The sequence below is a fragment of the Dromiciops gliroides genome, chromosome 6 (genome assembly GCF_019393635.1).
Source record: "Dromiciops gliroides isolate mDroGli1 chromosome 6, mDroGli1.pri, whole genome shotgun sequence".
NCBI lineage: Eukaryota > Metazoa > Chordata > Mammalia > Microbiotheria > Microbiotheriidae > Dromiciops > Dromiciops gliroides.
In genome coordinates this window covers 6,988,246-7,008,460 of record NC_057866.1, presented here as the reverse complement: position 1 = coordinate 7,008,460, position 20,215 = coordinate 6,988,246, and the positions used below count along the sequence as shown (strand labels likewise).

The following is a 20,215-nucleotide window of genomic DNA, read 5'->3' as shown; positions in this document are numbered from 1 at the left end:
CCTGGGCCACACTTTCTGGGGAAAAGGTAGCAGTGGTTAAGAATTCAGAGAGTATTTTTTTGAATTTCCACTGGGCTAGAATAAACAAGGAAGTAGAATTAAAATCTCATTAATTTACTAGCCAGCTAGCATTTCTAGAGCACACAATCCTGTGAGGCAGGTGCTTATTGTTATTCCCATTTTAAAGGTGAGAAAGCTTAGCTAGAGGATAGAGGACTTGCCCAGGGTCACACAAGCTAGTACCTGGCGGAGGCAGGATTTGAACTTGGATCTTTTGAGCAGTGCTGTATCTCATCTCAAAAGATCCAGACCATGAGAAGTGATAATGGTAGGAGGACTGACATGTAACTTGATGTTCAGGAAGACAGCTGGTATAAAACTTGGGGATATGAAGAGTAAGCCAAATTGAGTTTTCTTAAAGCCAATTTAATAGTTTTCGTTTGTACAGAAATGAATGTGCTTATTACCAATTAGACAATGTGGTGTAGTGGTTAGAGAGTTTGTCTCGGAGACAGGAAGAACTGGCTTTGAGTTCTGCCTCTTGACTTGCTTGCTCTGAGAGGTTGTGAACCTAAAAGAAGAAAATGATTTCATGGTTATTCCAATGTTATTGGTTTCCCATGTAATTCTGTGTCCCTTGTTTTATACATCTAAGAATACTGACTTCATCAGACTGCCCAAGGGGCTGTGACAGAAAATGTGAAGAGCCAGCCTGCCCTGGTGGAAGAGCTTTCCTGACCTGGTAGTTTCTATGTCACTGAGGCCTAGTCCAGCCAAGTGGCTCAGTGGTTAGACTGCTAGGCCAGGAGTCAGGAAGACCTGAGTTCCAATCTGGACTCAGACCTTTGGTTAGCTTTGTGACCCAGAGCAAGTTACTGAACCTCTGTCTGCCTCAGTTCCCTCAGCTATAAAATGGGAGTGATCACATCTACCTCTCAAGGCTGTTATATGAGAATCAAATGAGACAATACTTGTGAAGTCCTGAGCACAGGGCCCAGCCTGCACTGAGCACTGAAAGACTTGTTCCCTCTCTTTTTTCTGAGAGCGAGCCATTGCCCTGACATTAGCATCTCTTTGTGCCTATGTTTGCAAGCAGGGGGTTAATTTTTTTCTTTAAAAAAAAAAATTTCTGTGCCCATTTATTCTCTTTTCCCTATCTTAATGGTATTTTATAATTACATGTAAATAGTTTTCAGCATTCATTTTTGTAAGATTTTGAGTTCCAAATTTTCCTCCTTACCTCATCCCTCCCTAAACCAGCAAGCAATACAGTTCAATCAAGTTAAACATATTTCCACATTAGTCATGTTGTGAGAGAAGAATCAGAACAAAAGGGAAAAACCACAAGAAAGAAAAAACAAGAAAAAAAGTGAAAATAGTCTGCTTCTATCAGCATTCAGACTCCATAGTTTTTTTTCCTGGACATGGAGAGCATTTTCCATCATTAGTCTCTTGGAATTGTCTTGGATCACTGCATTGCTAGGAAGAGCTAAGTCTATCACAGATGGTCATTGCACAATGTTGTTGATACTGTGTACAATGTTCTCTTGGTTCTGCTCACTTCATTCAGCATCAGTCCACTTAAGTTTTTCCAGGTTTTCTGAAATCCGCCTGCTTATCATTTCTTCCTTTTTTTTTTTTTAAGTGAGGCATTTGGGGTTAAGTGACTTGCACAGGGTCACACATCTAGTAAGTAAGTGTTAAGTGTCTGAGGCTGGATTTGAACTCAGGTCCTCCTGAATCCAGGGCCGGTGTGCTATCCATGGCGCCACCTAGCTGCCCCTGCTTATCATTTCTTACAGCACAATAGTATTCTATTACGTTCATCTATCACAGCTTGTTCAGCCATTCCCCAATCATTGGGCATCCCCATAATTTCTAATTCTTTGCCACCACAAAAAGAGCTTCTAAAAATATTTGTGTACATGTGGGTCCTTTTCCCTTTTTTATGATCTCTTTGAGATACTTAGGTCTGTATCTACTCCATTAGACTGTAGTGCTATTGCTGGGTCAAAGGCTATGCAGAGTTTATAGCCTTTTGGGCATAGTTCCAAATGCTCTCCAGAATGGTTGGATCAGTTCACAACTCCACCAACAATGCACCAGTGTTCCCATTTTCCTATCCTACATCTCCAACATTTATCATTTTCCTTTTCTGTCATATTAGCCAATCTGATAGGTTTGAGGTGGTACCATGTTGTTTTGATTTGCATTTCTCTAATCAATAGTGATTTAAATAATTTTTTCATATTACTGGATAGCTTTAATTTCTTCATCTGAAAACTGCTTGTTCATATCCTTTGACCATTTATCACTTGGTGATAAGGGTTTAATTTTTGATCTTTATGTACGAACAAACTGCTGGTGAAGGTGCCCAGGTCTCTGATCTCCTTAAAGAACCTTCATTTGACCCTGCTGTTCCCTCAAGGCATAGCTTTGTTCCTCTCCTCCTTTTTTGGGTGTTTCTTTTCTTCTTACTCATCTCTCCACCCCTTCTGTCTTGTGACTGCTCCCAGGTTGTCAGTCAAGGCGTCCCCTTCTCTCTGTTCTCTCTCCAGTCTCTGGAGGTCTCCTCATCCCGATCTTCCAGGATCCTCCTAATATCTGTCTCTGCTGCTTCTCCTTTGCTGGCTCTTCCTCTGGCCCACACCCAGCAGACTTGTGTGTCGTCTCCCCCCCCCCCCCTTCTCTTTTTCCTCTTTCTTATCTTGATTGGTGATCTCCTCTGCTCCATCCAGCTCTCACTTTGGTACCAGTGATTCTCTCTTGAATGCCCCTTCCATTACCAGCTGTCTTTTGGACATCTGCCAGGTGTTGGGGAGGCATCTCAGCCTCCGGAGGTCCAAAACAACTCACACCCATCCATCTTCCATCCTGGCCGCTCAGCATCTTTCTTACAGTCTCTGTGCTTAATTCTGCCGTCATTCCATTCTCCACTCAGTTGCCAAAGGGATTTCTCATGAAACCCTGAAACATCAGTGGGTCCCTGGTCCCTGCCCTAGAAAGCCCTTCACAGCCTGGGCCTCTCCTAGCTTTCCAGTCTTCAGACCCTTGACTTCCCTCCTTCCTTGGACTCTGGTCCAGGAGCATGGCTGGTGTCTCCTTCCTGTGCCTTCTCACGTGGTCCCCTGTGTCTGAAGGCTCTCCCCTCTCAGGCAGCTGAGCTTTCTTGGCTTCCTTCAAACAAAAACGAGAACACAAGCAGAGCTAAAGCAACTGAATTAAAACACAAGAAAAGACCGTTTCCAACCCAATCCAAGAGACAGTTTGAAAGGCCTCAGCTCCTGCCTTGTAGTGGAAGCCTCTCCCTCTTCTCCCCCTTCCCCTCCCCAAGTGCCTTCCCTCTGATGCGCCCTTCCACTTGCACCTGTGTATCTTCTGGGTACGTGCTTACTTTCATGTTGTCTCCCCCATTAGAATGTAATCTCCTTGAGGGCCCGGCACATAGTACTCCCTTCAGAAATGTTTGTTGACTGACTAACCTGACCTGACACTGATAGCCTCCCTTCTGGATACGTTTTTTTCTCCTCCCTGGGTTTTCACGACTAGCCTGACTTTCCCTTCTGGGTCTTTTCCTGCCTCATTGTTCATGCCTTCTCCTCTTCCTCCTTTCTCTTTACCCTCTTAGTGACCTCATGAACTACCTTGAGTTCACTTTTCTCTGCAGGTGACTCCCAGGTTGACACCCTGCTCTGTTTCTCTCCTGAGCTGTCTGCTAGACATTAGCAGTGCCCAGATAGCCTGGAGGCATCTTCTTTGAAGGGTCATCCCCTCCCCTGTCCACCACTCCAGGTCAGGGCCTCTGTTGTCTCCAGCCGTACTTTTTGTCCCCAAGCAATCAGTTGCTGAGTCTTGTCAGTTTGATGTCCACAACACTCTTTACCACCTGAACTTCGGGTTTCTAGTCTCCTCGTTCACTTTTTAGCTGCCAAAACGAGGTTCAGACTGACCCCCAAAATGTTTGTGCTCCAGAAACCTTAGTGGTTTCTTTGGAACTGAGGATGTACAAGAAATTCCTCACTTGACCTTTAAAATGCTCTGTATGCTGCTGCTTCTGTAGTAGCCAGACAGTCTAGCGTGCTGTTCCCTGAACTTGGCACCCCTTCTCTGGCCCTTTGTACCCAGGATGGTCCCCAGGCTTGACACAAGCTCTCCTTTTCACCTCCACCTCATGAAAACTCTCCTTTCCTTGAGAACAGAGCTCGTTTGCTGCCTCCTGCAGAAAACTCTTACTGATGATCAATTTACTTGTTTTGTGTCCTCTCCTTCCTCAAATGAGAGGGAGGGAGGGAAGGAGGGGGAGAGGAGGGAGAGGGAGAGGGGGGGAGAAAGAGAGAGAGAGAGAGAGAGAGAGAGAGAGAGAGAGAGTGTGTGTGTGTGTGTGTGTTTTTAGATGTTGGTATCTTGGCTCAGCCCCAGAAGTGCCTGGAAAGCAGGGACTAGTTTTCCCTTTGTCTTTGTGTCTCCAGTACTTAGCACATGTGCAAAGGAGGTAGTTTAAAAATGCCTCTTGAACTGGCTTGGGAACATGTCTGCTTGTCTTGTATTTCAGCTTCTTTAGTAATGCTGGTGTTCTCCATTTTGCTTGAATTAATGAGACTTTACTAAGGGCAGTCAGCGAGCATAATCAAGTAAGTGCCTACTATGTGCCAGACACCATGCTAAGCTCCAAGGATTACAAAGAAGACAAAAAGCAGCCCTTGCTGTCAAGGAGCTGTCGTCTGGTGGGGGGGGGGGGGGGATGACATGCAAACAAATAAATACAAACAAGATACTGTGGTTCACTCGGTTTTTCAGGTGTGTCCGTCCGACTCTTTGTGCCCCGATTCAGGTTTAACACTCTACCCACTTTGCTACCATCTGCCTGCCAAGGGAACAAGTATAGTGAGGGTCGTCCCCCTCTTCCTCCTTTTCCCTTTCCTGGCACTCAGCTCATCCAGAACTTCTCTCTTTCTCCCAGCAGTTTAGGAGTGAGAGGTAATGTGGTGTCATGCAGGAAACCCTGGAGTCTGAGTGGTGGAGGCCCGGGCTCAATTCTACATCCTGCTCTGACCCTTACTACAACCCTGGTTAAGTCACTCTATTTGGGCCTTGGTTTCTTCACATGTAAAATGGAAGCTTTTTGTTCTTCAGTTGTGCCTGACTCTCTGTGACCCCATGGAGTGGTTTGCCATTTCCTTCTCTAGCTCGTTTTGCAGATGAGAAAACAGAGACAAACATGGTTTAAGTGACTTGCTCAGAGTCACACAGCTAGTCAGTGTGAAGCTACATTTGAACTCTGGTCTTCTTGATTCCAGGCCTGGGGCTCTGTCCACTGTGACACCATGTAGCAGCTCCAAACCAGGATATAGAGAGGATAGAGTAGGGTAGTCTCAGAGGGAAGGGACTCGGGAAAGTAGGACTTTAGCGGAGACTTATAGGAAGCCAGAAGGAAGAGATGAGGAGGAAGAGTGTCTGAGGCCTAGGGGACAGCTGGAAGATGGGGCATCTTGTAGCAGGAATAGTCAGGCCAGGAAGAAGATATTGGGGGAATGGGGAGGGTGTCAGTTGTAAGGAGCCTGGAAAGGAAGGAAGGACTGGTTATGAAAGCCAAGCAGGGTTTGAGATTTAATCCTGGGGGTCATGGGAAGCCACTAGAGTTCAGTACATTTTTTTGGGTGGGGACATGAAGACCTGAATTCCAATCCCATCTCAAAGGCTTGCTAACCATGTGACCCTGAACTAAGCACTTAACCCCTGTTTTCCTCAGTTTCTCCATCTGTAAAAAAGGGATGATGATAATAGCACTTACCTCCCAGATTGTTGTGAGACTCAAAGGAGATAAGCACCCCCACCCCACCCCCAGCAGTTATGGCTCTAGTCCAGGCCTGAAGTGATAGGCATCTGTCCTGGGGTGGGTTGGGGGGTGGGGGGGCAGGAGGACTCTTAGGTAGGAAGCCTGATAGTGTCAGGGAGAGGGAAGAGGATGGGTTCCATTTTGGACAAGTTTAGTGTAATATGTCTACTGGACATCTGCAAGGCAGCTGGCGGTCAGCAGAGAGCTTGGGGCAGGAGAGGCAGATGTGGGAATCCTCAGCATGGAGATGGCCAGTAAACATGGGAGCGGATGAGGTCACCAGGTGAATGCGTGAAAGAGAGAAGAGCTGAGGGCCTAGAGAGACAGCCACTGTTATGTTAGCAGGGTCAGCAAGACTTGGGTTCAAACTCTGCCTTCAATATTTACTAGGATCAGATCTCAGTCTGCGTTTCAGTTTGCCTCTGTCACAGGCCCAATGAGAGAACTGATGAATTTAAAGTAGCCACTGGGGTGTAGGGAGAGTGTTCTCTCTCCAGCCTCTGGTGCCTTTTGGGGACTGAATAAAAAATCACCCAAGGAGCAACTTTTAAATTGGTTTAAGAACCACAGAATGTCAGCCCAAAGGGTATTGAATTAGGAACCTCTTGAGGTGCCTAAGATGAAAGATGATAAAAGGACCGAATACATGTTGTTTTTACAACTTCCATTTAAAAACATCTTGATTGATGGATACTGTTTGTTCATGTGCCTCATTCATTTCTGAATATTTGCCTGCTTCCTTCCCTCCCTCCCCAGCAAGCTATCCTTTTGAACAAGCTTAAAGAAGTAGAAAAGGAGTTCTCCTGCCAGCCACGTCCTGCCTTGGTCACCTGAGCCAGCACGTGTTTGACTCTGCACCCCTCGTCCCCTGCTTCTGCAATGAAGGAAGGTAGGTGCTTCTTGCTTCCCCTCTTGGGAGAAGCTCAGGCCCAGTGCTCTGCCTGGCTCTGTACAAGAGAGTGGTCCGTATATCTGAAGCTCACTTTCCTCAGAGTTCTCTGTTTTGGCTGAGACATTCTGCTGCATGGTTGGAGATCTGGCTCTATGCATTTCCATGTTTCAAAAGCCCCGTGATCCCTAGCTCTGGGTATCGCCGACATCATTCTCTGCCCCTGCCCACCAGCCCCGGATTAGAACACAAACACTTCAGCAGATGGTTACGTGAGTTTTCATGAGAAATGAATGACCTGCTGACCAACCATGTGGTGCTGCCCCTTTGGGCTGGGCTTGCAATCACTGGAGCCAAGCCTGTCCCTGAAGGGGCCTTTCCGGTTTGTCAGGGCCTGCCAGAGCATGCGCTCCTCAGGGAGTTGCTGGGGTCACCTCTCTGCCAAGAGGAGGCACCTGCACAGGCCTGGAGTAGACACTCCCGTGGAAGACAATTTCACCACTTCTAGTTTTGCAGGGGCCTCCTTAGGAGCCTCAGTGATTGCTCTGGCTGAAAGGAGAGATGACCCCCCGAAGGAGAAATGCCCTGGTGTGTGGGGGGGTAGGTGTAGGGTGGCCAGGGGCTCATCTGGACTTGTCCCTATAGGAAGCCACCCCAAACACTTGGGCTTTTTGTGTTGCTGGCTTCGTTCTTCTCTGCTGCAGGCTCACTGCCCTGGACTCTTCTCAGTCCTTCCTTATTTACAGTTTCTAATCTATTTTTGAAACTAGATAATCTAGCTTGTTAAAATTCTATGTAAATAAGTGAATCTACTAATTTATAAAGTGCCTTGTAGGAAAATTCTGCTTTTGTTTTTATATGACCATATCTACCCTTTCTCCCTCTTTTTGGGGGGGGGGGCAGGACAATGGGGGTTAAGTGACTTGCCATGGGTCACACAGCCAGTAAGTTTCAAGTGTCTAAGGCTGGATTTAAACTCAGGAACTCCTGAATCCAGGGCCGGTGCTTTATCCACTGTGCCACCTAGCCCCCGGCCCCCCGCTTCTCCCTCTTAACAGTGAGCTGTAACAATGAGCTGTCTCTTGTAACAAAGAATTTTTCAAAAAGGGGAAAAAAAAATCCTAAACCTACAGTGAACCAGGACCGTGTGTGCAATATTCTGCACCTGTGCTCCTTCCTCTTTGCTGAGAAGGGAGATGGGTATTTTTCCAACTCTTCTTACTCATTGTAATTACATAGCATTGAGTTTTGTCGGGGTTTCCCCCTCTTTCTTAGCTCTTTTTCGGTCGTAGGCCTAGTTGTGGTGTCTCTGGGTAAAAGAAATATGCACAGGTCAGTAACTGTGGGGAATGGTTCCAAATTGCTTTCCAGAATGGCCGGGCCTGTTTTGACCTCCTCTGTCACTGTACCCTTGTGCCCATTTTCTCCAGGCCCCACCAACATTTGCTGTTTTTCTTTGTCAACTTGGCCAGTCTGTTGGATGTCAAGTGGAACCACAGAGTTGTTTTAATTTGCATTTGTCTGATCATTAATGATTTGTAACTTTTTTTCACATGGCTATAAATAATTTGGATGCTTTTCTTGAGATCTGCCTTTTCCTATTCTTTGGACGTTAATCAGGGAGCGGCACTTTTAAATTTGAATCAGATCCATATATATATATATGTATATATATATATATATGTATATGTATATATATGTATATGTATATATATATATATAAACGTGGCCTTTGCCAGAGAAATTTGCTGTAAAGATTTCCCCCCCAGTTCTTCTGTTAGCTTCAATGGATCTATTTGTGTAAAACTTAAAATTGTCTGTTATAAAAGGTGTGTATTTTCTTTTTCTGTGATCCTCTCAAGTGTTTGCTTGGTCAGACCCCCCCACTCTGTGCCCTCCAGATGTGAAAGTTTATTTCTCCCTTAGTCTTCTCATTTGCTTATGCTGTGACCATTTATATCAAGGTCATGGATTCCTTTGGGGCCTATCTTGGAGTGTGGAGGGAGGCGTCTTCTCAGTCTAATTTCAGTCAGACGCTGCCCAGCCCAGCCTAGGCCAGTTGTTAGTCTCTGATAGGAAAGTTTCTTCACAAGGAGCTGGGATCTTGGGGTTTAGGGGACATTGAGCTACTTTGATTACAGCTTTGTAAGATAAGCCCTTTCCTTCCTACTTTTTCATTATTTTCTTTGAGATTCTTAAACTTTTGTTCCTTCAGACGAATTTGTTTTTTCTCATCCTGTAACATATTCCTTTGGTAGTGTGGTATGACACTGAATATGTAATTTAAGTAGTATTGTATTTTTATTATATTGGCTTGACCAACCCATGAGGAGTTACCATTTTTTCTGTCATTTAGTTCTTTATTTTCATAGTGTTTTGAAGTTGTATTTCTATAGTTCCTATGTGTCTTGTCAGGAAGACTCCCAAGTATTTTATACATTCTGTAGTTGCTTTAAATGGAATTTCCCTTTTAATCTTTTCCTGATACATTTTGTTGGCAGCAGACAGAAATGTTATTTTTAAAATTTTTTGGGAGAGAGGGTGAGGCAATGGGGGTTAAGTGACTTGCCCAAGGTCACACAGCTAGTAAGTGTCAAGTGTCTGAGGCAGGATTTGAACTCAGGCCCTCCTGACTCCAGGGCTGGTGCTCTATCCATTGCGCCACCTAGCTGCCCCAGAAATGTTATTTTTTAAACAATAAAAATTCCCCCCATTACATGTTAAAACAATTTTTAACTTTTTTAAAAAAAGTTTTGAATTCCAAATTTTATCCTTCCTTCCCCTCCCCCTTCCTTGAGATGGTAAGCAATCCTATATAAGTTATACATGCGCAATCATGTAAAACATTTCAGTATTAGTCATTTTGTATAAGACTATTTAAAAAAATGAAGGAAAGTAAAAGAGCATGCTTCAGTTTCTGTTTAAACAATATCAGTTCTTTCTCTGGAGGCAGGTAGCATGTTTAATCATGGACCCTTTGGGATTGTCTTGGATCCCTTTATTGTCAAGAGTAGCTCAGTCATTTACAGTTCTTCATGAAACAATGTTGCTGTCACTTTGCACAATGTTTTCCTAGTTCTGCTCAGTTCACTTTGCATCAGTTTATGTGGGTCTTTCCAGGTTTTCTTCTGAGATCCTCCTGCTTGTCATTTCTTACAATACAATAGTGTTCCGTCACAATCATATACTGCATCCCTTTCCAGAAATGCTGATTTTTACATGGCTTTATTTTAGATCCATCACTTGGCTGATTATTGCTTCAGTCACTTTTTAGTCAAAGACAGGCTTCTCTAAGTACACCATCATATCTTCTGCAAAAAGTGATCATTCAGCTCTAGGGTTTAGGATTCAGTGATATGAACTTTTGTTCCTTCTGTGGCTTCCTCACTGACTTTGGTCTTGATTGGTTTTTTTCTCCCTTTCCTGATAAGGTGGTTTTTGCTTTTTTTGGAATAGCAAATGGATTCATGGAACATGGAGTCTTTCGCTCTGCAGAAGGGATCTGTTACTTTAAAATTTGGGAGAAAATTGCTCCTTTGTGATCCTTGCTCTAGCAGAGTTGTGGTCCGAATTTGTCTTGCGTATCTGGAGGGTCAGTTCTATTCAACAAAGATTTCTAGGAGCAAAGGAAGGGGGCTTGGGGATTGGTGCTTATTGTGGAGTGCACTCCTGGGGCCAAACTGGAAGAATGAGACCTTCCTTGCAGCTCTTTCTTTGCTTTAGACTTCTTCAGAAAGTTCTTAGGGCGGCCCCATGAAACTGACTCTCTTAGCTCAAGACCCTCCTAGTTTCTATTGACTTTTCATGGGGAAAGGGTGTTTGGGCCTTGAAAGGTTGTAGATCTTCATCAGAATTGCTTGATGGCTCAATGTCATGGTGAAGCTCCTTCCTGTCCTGATACTTTAGATGTGCCATACATCTGGCTTGGAACCCTGGGATACTTTCCCTTGGCACTGAGTGGAAAAGTCTGGTAGTTGACAGTGGTCCCTGAGATGACTAAGCATGGCTTTGATTACCAGGCTCTTAGGAAGGATGCTACCTCAATGTCCATAGTTTTTCTTGGCTTTAAATGTTTCCTTAAAAGATTATCATTGGGGGTGGCTAGGTGGCGCAGTGGATAAAGCACTGGACCTGGATTCAGGAGTACCTGAGTTCAAATCCTGCCTCAGACACTTGACACTTACTAGCTGTGTGACCCTGGGCAAGTCACTTAACTACCCCCATTGCCCTGCAAAAAAAAAAAAAGATTAGCATTGAATTTAAGATACAACCAACTAGAATTGCTTAACCATTTACATTCAAATCAATTTTCAGTGTATGAAGTATTTCAGCAATTTTTCAGTCAGTAGTTAGTTACTCATCAGGATTCTTTTTTTTTTTCCTTTTTTAAAGTGAGGCAATTGGGGTTAAGTGACTTGCCCAGGGTCACACAGCTAGTAAGTGTTAAGTGACTGAGGCTGGATTTGAAATCAGGTACTCCTGACTCCAGGGCCGGTGCTCTATCCACTGCGCCACCTAGCTGCCCCAGGATTCTTTTTTTTTTAATTATAGTATTTTATTATTTTCTAGTTACATGTAGAGATAGTTTTCAACATTTCTTTTTATAAGATTTCTACTTCCAAATTTTTCTCCCTCCTTGTCTTCCTTCCCCAAGACAGCAAGCAATCCGATATAGGTTATATATGTACAATCATATTAAACATACCTCTGCATTAGTCATGCTGTGAAGGAAGAATCAGAACAAAAGGGAAAAACCTCAAAAAAAGAAGAAAAAAGTAGAAATAGGATGGTTCAATCTTCATCTAGATTCCACAGTTCTATTTTTTCTGGATTTGGAGAGCATTTTCCATCATGAGTCTCTTGGAATTATCTTGGCTTTTTTTTTTGGTGAGGCAATTGGGGTTAAGTGACTTGCCCAGGGTCACACAGCTAGTAAGTGTCAAGTGTCTGAGGCCAGATTTGAATTTAGGTCCTCCTGACTCCAGGGCCGGTGCTCTGTCCACTGTGCCACCTAGCTGCCCCCCTTGGAATGATCTTGGACCATTGTATTGCTGAGAAGAGTCAAGTCTATCACAGTTGATCTACACACAATCTTGTTGATACTGTGTACAATGTTCTCCTGGTTCTGCTCCTCTCAGTCAGCATCAGTTCCTGTAAGTCTTTCCAGGTTTCTCTGAACTCCTGCTCATCGTTTCTTATAGCACAGTAGTATTCCATTACATTCACATACCACAACTTGTTCAGCCATTCCCCAATGGATGGGCATCCTCTCATTTCCAATTCCTTGCCACCACAAAAAGAGCAGCTATAAATATTTTTGTACATGTGGGTCTTTTCCCCTTTTTTATGATCTCTTTGAGAAAAGACCTAGTAGTGGTATTGCTGGGTCAAAGGGCATGCACAGCTTTATAGCCCTTTGGGCATAGTTCCAAATTCCTCTCCAGCCCATCTGGGTTCTTTGGCCTGCCTTTTCTCATTCATTTTCCTCTTGGTTATAGTTTGTGTTTGCTTCATTCTTCTGCTTTTGCATTTGTTTAGGCTTTGCGTTATTCGGGAAGAATTTTCCAAGCTTATACTTGTCAGCTGTTTCCATTACAGCATTCAGTTACATTCTGTACCACCATTAATTTCAATACTCCTTAATTAATTGCTGGATGTTTAGATTTTCAGATTTTTGCAGTTACTAAAGCCCAGCTCTGAAATTTTTGTGTAGGTGGTTTTTTGTTTTTGATAATTGGGTATATTCGTAATGATGGAGTCATTTAGTCAGAGTATGATTACATTTGTCACTTATAATGTATAATGTCAGATTACACTCCAAAAAGAATATATACATTTGCAGCCCCACCATCAACGTGTAAGTGTGCCTGTTCTTCCCATAACCTTGTTAACGCTGAGTTTCTTTTAATTATTTTTGCCCATTTCATGAGTATGAGCTATAGAAATCTCCCAAGTCATTTCCTTTTTGGAACTATTAACATCCTTTGAATAGGATGGAAACCAAAATGTCATTCAGAAAAAGCCATGTGATCCCCATGAACTCAAAACAGCTTTGGAGTAGTTGTGGCAGTATTGAATTCTGACCATACCAAGAGTTAACAGCAAAGAATTCCTATAAAGAGGGAGCTTTCAAGATGACCTGGGCACATCATATGCGCAGCTCAGTATTTTGTTGTTGTTTTAATAAAGTTGGCTTTTGCAAGCAAGAAAATAGAATTTAGTAGTGATACTCTTGATGGAAAAACTCTCAAGATGGACCAGCGGTGACTTGTTAAAAGCAGAACACTCCTAGACGTCTATGTATGAAGGTTCTAGACTGATGCTCCTCTAGTTATTTTGAGATGGGGGTATTTTCATGGCAGGGCTGGTGCCTGGGCAGGTGGAGTGAGTCATGGAGGTTGTGGGGAAAGAGCCCATGTGCTGTTGTGGAGACCAGAGGGGGAAGTCTGGGTTTTGACAGAGAAAAGCATGAAGTAAGGCTGGGAAGGTCGGCTGGAGCTGTGTTGGGGAGACTGAATGCTAGGGGGAGCAGGTGTGATTTCTTCCTGGGGGAGTGGAGCCATTGCAGACTTGAGCGGGAGGGTGCCATCGTCAGACTGTACCTTAGGAAGAGGGTTTGCGCAGTTTCTGGAGGACTGGTTGGAAAGGAGAGGGAGGGGATCCAGGGACACTTAGGATGGTCTTTAAGAAATCCACATGACTCAAAGTATGTGAATGGAGAGAAGGGGAAGAATGTGGGAGAGATGGTGTTGACCGTTGATTGGAGGGAGGAAGCATCACAGGAGCAGTGAGCTTGTAAACCTGTATGTGCAGAAGGCTAGCAATGCCCTGAAGAGAAAAGGGGGAGATTGGGTAGAGGGTATGTTGAGTTTGAGCTATCGATTGTTGGCGATGCAATCTGAGGAAAAATGGAGGGAGCGTGATATTGGAAGATGGCAGGGATAATTCAAGTATTGAAGGGCGGGCTTAAGATCAGCAGCATCTAGCATAGCTAGAGCATTGGATCGAAATTTAGGGTGAAAATAGGAATAGTTCTTGTAGCTGTGGCAGTGTCTGCCAGACTGCTTTTCAGAAAGCTGAGGGAGGGCTGGACTGCAGTTCACATGGAAAAGCCGGAGGCCTTTAGTGAACTGCAAGCTTAATGTGATTCAGCTGGACAATATGGCAGCCGCAGAGTTTGCAGATTACAAGACAGAGTGTCTGGGCCTAGGGAAGGGGGGTGGGGAGGGGGGAGACACAGATTAGAGAGTGAGCTAATCGGCTCCCTTTTTAGACACATTAAGTGTCAGCTGACTGTGGCAAGGCCACGTGATATCCAGCCCAGAGTTGGAGGTGTGGTCCTGGAGTTCAAGGGAGAGATGAGAGTTGGGAACGATTGGTGTAGAGATGCCGGAGTCCATGGAACCCGATGGAGATCACCTAGAAAATAGAAGGAGTTGAGCAGACCCCGGACAGAACTTGGAGACAATTTTAGGAGTAAGAAATAGCCAATTATGCAGGATGAGAGCGTGGGCGCAGAGCCAGGGAGGAGCGAGTAGTGATGTTAAGGATGATGGAGACAGAGAGAAGGTGTTCAGTTAGCAGTTCAGTCATTGATAACCTTTGTCCCCCCCCCATTTAAATTTATTTTCATTATTCTTTTTTTTAGTTGTAAATTCTCTTTCTCTAGCCCCTCTCCTACCCATTGAGAAGGCAAGCAGTGTACCATTTATACATGTGGACTTACATAAAACATTTCCATAATTACCCATCCTGCAAAAAAAAAAGCAACCTCAAGAAAAAGAAAGAAAGAAAAGTCTGCTTCCATGTAAACTCAGAGTGCCTCAGTTCTCTGGAAGAGGAGAGTTTTCATTGTGGATCCTTGTTCAGAGCAGTCAAGGCCTTCACAGGTGATCTATGTTACATTATTGCTCTTGCTATGCACCGTGTTCTCCTGGTTCTGTGCCCTTCACTCTGCACCCTTCATTTAAGGCTTCCCAGGTTTTTCTGAAACTATCCCCTACATCAGTTCTTTTTTTTTTTTTTTTTTTTGCGGGGCAATGAGAGTTAAATGACTTGCCCAGGGTCACACAGCTAGTTAAGTATCAAGTGTCTGAGACTGGATTTGAACTCAGGTCCTCCTGAATCCAGGGCCAGTGCTCTATCCACTGAGCCACCTAGCTGCCCCCCCCCTCCCGCCCCATCAGTTCTTATAGCACAGTAGGTAGTATTCCATCACAATCATGTGCCACAACTTGTTCAGCCATTCCGCAGTCAATTGTTGCCATCACAAAAAAGCTGCTAGAAGTCATTTTGCGCAGATGGGTCCTTTCCCTTTTCTCTCATGTCCCTAGTAGTGATATTTTGGGTCACAGGGTATGCACAGTTTGGTAGACCTCTGGTGTGGCTCCAGATTGTTCTCCACAATGGTTGAGCTAATTCACAACTCCACCAACAGTGCGTTAGTGTCCCTCTTTCCCCACATCCCCTCCAGCATTTCTCTTTTTCCTTTTCTGTCATGTTAGCCAATCAGTAACCTTTGTTTGGGGGTGGCGGGTGGTTAAAACAAAATGTGAAAATTCCCAAACAAAATCCCCTTAAAAACACCTCTCAATTCTGCTTTTGATGAACAAAAACATTTTAGCTTTTAGAATCCTTTGTTTCCTCTGTGTTGCTGCCTGTTGGAAGCCTGTCCTGTTCTCCCTAGTTACTACCATGCTCCCTTCCCTTTTCTTGTGTTCCTCTTTTTTACAGGGAATGTTTTCCATTTTGTTTTTGTCTTTGGCTGCTCATTGGCTTATCCAGGGCTCTTGATTCGACCAGCCTTCAGGGTTGGGATGCGAGTGTGGAAGTTAGCATAGCTTCGTTTTTCTAGGGATTTGTTTTTTGACTGTAAGAGAAAAAAGCTTCATAATGAACAGTGAACTTGGAACCAAGAATTTGGAGCTTGGTTACTGGTTCTGCCACTTGTGTGATCTTGGACAATTTGCTTTAACCTCTCTGTGCCTTGCTTTCCTTATCTGTAAAATGAATTTCAACTAGAATAATCTCTTCAGTCCCTTTCCACTCTGAAGCTATTGTATTTGCCTATGACTAAAAAAAAGCTCCTCACCCTTTTGTCTTCTCTCTCTCTTTTACTGTTAATTGCCTCATGTCCTCACACTGCAGTTCACTTCTCAGTGTCACCCAGGAATCTGGCTCTCTTCAAGATCTCCAATAAGTTTTTCCCCCTTTACTGATGACAGTACAGTGCATAGCCTCAGAGCCAGGAAGACCTGGCCTATATGGACTATGGGATGCTGGCCGAGTCACTTAAGGGACTCCAAGCCAGAGGTGTCCCAGCTGCAGCCAAAAGGCAGTTGGGCAGTGCTTAAGAAAACACAAGAGATGCAACACAACATTGTGTTAATTTGTGGTTTTCCAAGTCAGTATGGGACAACAGGTATCAGCTTGAGTTGGACCCCAGTGCTGGAGGCAGCTCTAATTGTAGAGAAAGTACCGATTTCCTTCCCTGGGAGTTCCCCCATATTGGGGAAATCATCATGCGACCCTGGTGGACACTGTTCCCACTCATGACTTTGGGATTTATTTTGAAGTGTGTTTAGACACAAATGCCCAAGCAAGCCTGGTTACAGAGGACTTCCCCAGAGTGGTTATTGATCACTGACACAAAGAGGAGGAGGCCCTTGGGGTTAATATTCCTGTCCTTGCTTTTGATCCATTTTGTGGTCCCTGTGCCGACTGAATTTACTCCACTTACTCTCAGTAGCTAAATCTCAGGACTTTTTTAAAACCTCTTACTTTTTCTCCTTTCAGTAACATCTGTTATTGTAGAACTCCATTTTCTTGCTTGCCTTAACTTCTGCTCGCTGTCCTGGAGTGGTTCTCTTACATGTCTGTCTATTCCTTCTCATTCTCCGTTGCTGGTTAACCTTCATCTTGACCCTTCTGAGTGTGTGTCTAGCAGGCTTCTGTCCTTGGCTGTCTTCTCTACTCTCCCTTTTGGCTGTCACTTACTGGGATCTTCCTGCATACTCAGCTCTGGCCTCTACCCTGAGCTCTCCCCTTAGATTTCCATTTGCTTGATGGCCATCTCTGCCAAAAAGTCCTACTTGCTTCTCGAACGTGATGTGTCTAAAACAGGTCTTACCATCTAGTTCCTTTACCTGTCTCTTTTCCCAGTTTCCCTGCTCTTTTGATGGTGCCCTGAGGGAGCTCAGTGCGAATCTGTAGAATGTTCATGTTGATGCACTTGGGCTCTGTTGAGAAGTGCTGACTTTGACTCGTTAGGCTGGCCCAGATTCTGTCGGGGCCTTCCCATGTCCGTACTGGGCTTTCTCTTTTAGGAGAGAGGGGTGGGAGATACCCAGGGAAATGCGATGAGGATGGGCGAGGGCTTGGATCTGCCATTAGAAGGAAGAGAAGACTCGCTTCTACGAGCAGTGGGGAGCCATTGTGGCTCCGGGAGTAGGAGCACTGCTATTGGTCACGTGTTTTAGAGGTGTTGGGTTGGCAGCTCGGCCTAGCTCTCTCAGCTTGGGGATGGATTATGTGGAGAGAGACCCTTAGGAGGCTGCTGAATGAAGAGTGAACAAGAGCATTTATACTTAAGTGCCGCCTGTGTTCAGAGCACTGAGGTCTGGGGAATACAGATAGGTAAGTGGAGGCAGTGACTCCTCTCAAGGAACTCAGTGGGGAAGGACCTTCGGGGACATTTGTCAGAGCTCATCTCCACAAGGGTCACTGCCCAGGGGCTAGCCTGGATGCAGTGAGAGTGGTGGGGCTCCCTGGGCTTTCTCTGCTCCTATGCAGTGGCTGGTGTTAAGAATTGTGGGCCTTTCTTTACGTGGATTGTTTCCTTCAACAGTGGCTGTGGGAGCTGAGCTAGAAGCAGGCCCAGTGGTCTTGGGGTGGGGGTGGGGGGTAGGACTGCTCTTCCCAGGGCTCTTGGGTTTGAGTTCTTGGACTATTTTTGTCCCTGCCAGAGGGGATGTGCTGTCCTGGCACATGTTGCCCTATCTCTCCCTCACAGTGCTTGGCTACTTCAGTGGGGCACTGGTGGCAAGCAGTTGGTTGACAAGTTGGCTGGAGTGGCTGACCCCTTCTTCTTCCTGGGGTTACTTCCCTGGATGACTGCAGGGTCTGTGGTCTGCTCTTTCTCTGGCTCTGCTGGCAATAGTTCATGTGGGAGATGATGAGGCCACTATGTGAGTAGTGCCGGAGGATGTAAGAATACACAAGGGCATTGTGAAGACAGAAGGGTCAGGGTTGGAGGACTGGTTAGGAAAGATGATTGAAAACAGGGGAAATGGATCCAGACAAACGGGCATCTAACATCTGTGTGCATGTGAGTCGTGGGGTGAGGGGAAGGAGTCCACAAGAACGAGAGGTGTGCCCAGATCTGTGGCAGTGACTGCTGTGCTCTGGGCCAGTAACCTATCATTCTCTCCTTTCGCCTTGGCTCCAGGAAGAGCCAGGGACTTCTGCAAACTCGGATGGACAGATCTGCATTTGTCTCTTTCCCAGATGTTCCCCCATCATTTAAATGGACTCTGCTGCTCTGTGCTGAATAGGGGACTGAAGGCAACTCCTTAATTCTAGTCACTCGGGCCTGACCAGAGACATAGCTCTGGCAAAACAGGCCTTGCTTTCAATGGAATATTAGGTGTCCAGCTCTCCAGGGCCCCTGCCGGGAAGGTAGGCCCCATTACCTTCTGTCTTGGTTGTGTGAAGAAAGGCCTAGTGCCCTCATCATGATGATGTCCCAGGTGCTGGCTACATCTATGCTTGGGGCCTCAGAAGCCAGGGGAGTTTTTTCAGCTCTACGGTTGGTTTGGGCAGCTAGGTGACCTGGAGTCAGGAAGACTCATCATTCTGAGTTCAAATCTGGTCTCTCATACTTGCTAGCTGTGCGACCTTGGACAAGTCACTGCACCCTGCTTGTCTCAGTTCCTCATCTGTAAAATGAGTTGGAGAAGGAAATGGCCTGATCCCTCCAGGACTTCTGCCAAGAAAACCCCCAGTGGGGTTGTGAAGAGCCAGACACAACACAGTTGCTTTACCAAGTCAAGTCTACACTGGCGTTATACAGCTTTAGGCTTGCTTTGACTCTGGATTTCCTTTGACAGTTGATTGCTTGCTTAGTCTCCCAAAATTTAATGCTTCAAGGGAAAAAAAGAGCATTATATAGAAATTAGCCATCATCCCCGGCCTCCCAATCTTTCTTTGCAATACAAAACTTGGATTTTTAAGTCAGCTTTTTATGGGCATTGAAGGGACTCTGGGCAAGTCACTCCGAGGACGGTTTCAGGTTTCTAGGGTCTGTTCGAGCACTTGACTTTCCTCCAAGACCTTCACCTAGAATCACAGGATTTAATGCACGGACGGTTGCACCATCCAGCTCCGCTTTCCTAATTGGAAAGAGCCTTTTCTGGGATGCCATGGTTCTTGTGTTTTGGGGGCACTCTCAGCTTATTCATTCTGTTAGTGGGCAGAGTTGGAGCTTCTGTTCTCCTTACATTGTGGTGCTTCAGGGTCATCAGTGGCCTGATATTCTTTTCTCTTACCTTACTCTCATGTCTGTCTACCTCATCCCTGCCTCTCCACTTGACCACTGTCATTCAGGAGCCTCTAGGTTAACTGTCCTAGACCTCAGTGGGGAATCATTCAGGGTTGAGCTTTCACAAAGGATCCTTGATAAGCAAAGCTAGCTGATGGTGTGTGGTGGAGCTGGTCAGCTGAAGGGTTAGGTTGGAGGTTGTGGTCAGGTCGTGCCCAAAGAGATCTGCAAGGACAGAGGAGATTCAGAATTCTAGGAAGTGCAGCTGGCACGTTAGGAGGGCAAGGCTGAAGAGCAGCAGAGCTGGAAGGGAGGAGAGCTTTGAAGTGTGATGGAAGAAGAGATGAGGATGTTCAAGGACTGCATGTGCTGAAGTGCCCAAGTGTGAGGAGTGTTGGGACGGAGCCGGGCACTGACTGCCCTCCTTGGGGGAAAAGTGCGAGGTTGACTTGAGCCCTGTCTCTAACTCCACGATGGCTGCACAAAGTCACATAGCTGTGTTAACAAGGCTTTCCCCAAATGGAGCTCATCTTAACAGACCCTGCCTTTTGCTCCAGCTTTTTTCAGGTCAACAAGTGTTTCGTTGAGTGCTCTACTATGTTCAGGCACTGTACTAAGTGCTGGAAATGGCCCTTAAGGAGCTTACATTCTAATGGGGGGGGGGGGGGCGTCACATGAGGGAGATCTGTTCTTCCCTCTCTTGGCCAAACTCTTAGAAAGGGGCGTTTATACTTGTCTCCGTTTCCATATTTCTTTCTTGTAATCTGGCACCTAAACCCCTCTCTGGCTTTAAATGGCTCTTTATAAGGTTACCAGTGATCCTGTAATTGCTAAATATAGTGGCCTTTTTATATCTAGCTCAGTCATGTATCCATTTGGAGCTTATTGTGCTATATCATATGGTATATTGGTCTAAAATTAATTTCTACCAGATTGCTTTCCAGGTTTCCCA

The 20,215-nt window shown here is 45.2% G+C and overlaps 1 protein-coding gene across 9 annotated transcripts in view; it reads left to right on the top strand.

The window, feature by feature from the left end:
• PPP6R3 (protein phosphatase 6 regulatory subunit 3) overlaps positions 1–20,215 on the top strand; it is a 100,721-nt gene that overhangs the window by 4,589 nt on the left and 75,917 nt on the right. For all 9 annotated transcript variants that reach the window (XM_043973403.1, XM_043973402.1, XM_043973408.1 and 6 more), the window contains exon 2: positions 6,593–6,725. The gene's annotated coding sequence lies outside the window, so the exon portion shown is untranslated. The remainder of the gene's footprint in view (positions 1–6,592; positions 6,726–20,215) is intronic.